General features: G+C 69.6%; 1 pseudogene; it reads left to right on the top strand.

Annotated features, from left to right (window-relative positions):
- The window catches only part of LOC102479051 (olfactory receptor 4C6-like), a 21455-nt pseudogene that overhangs the window by 19561 nt on the left and 1582 nt on the right, over positions 1 to 312 (top strand).

Genomic DNA, 312 nt, shown 5'->3' with positions numbered 1-312 from the left:
CGGCAGCCTCCAACTGCAAGCGCGTAGACTGCAAGTACCTCCTGGCCTCGGAGGGAGTAAAGGGCAGCGTAGCAGAGGCCCCAGTGGGAGCTCGCAGCTGCAGGGCGGTCCTGCACCTCGGGGGTCGGCATCCGTCTCGGAGTTCCGCTACAGAAGGCGGCGGCAGCGGCGGCGGCGGCGGCGCGCAAGGTGGTAGGTAGGTGGGGGTGTCCCAGCGTTGGGCAGGATTGGGAATCCCGGAGAGGCGAGCTCTAGAAGCCCCAGGCTGCCACTCGCGGGTGGGACCCGAGGCACAGGGGTGTAGCAGGGGCC

This window comes from Tupaia chinensis, unplaced genomic scaffold, assembly GCF_000334495.1.
Source record: "Tupaia chinensis unplaced genomic scaffold, TupChi_1.0 Scaffold147684_1, whole genome shotgun sequence".
In the NCBI taxonomy this organism is placed as follows: Eukaryota; Metazoa; Chordata; class Mammalia; order Scandentia; family Tupaiidae; genus Tupaia; species Tupaia belangeri.
Note: the sequence above shows the minus strand (reverse complement) of the source record. Positions and strands in the feature narration are given on the sequence as shown.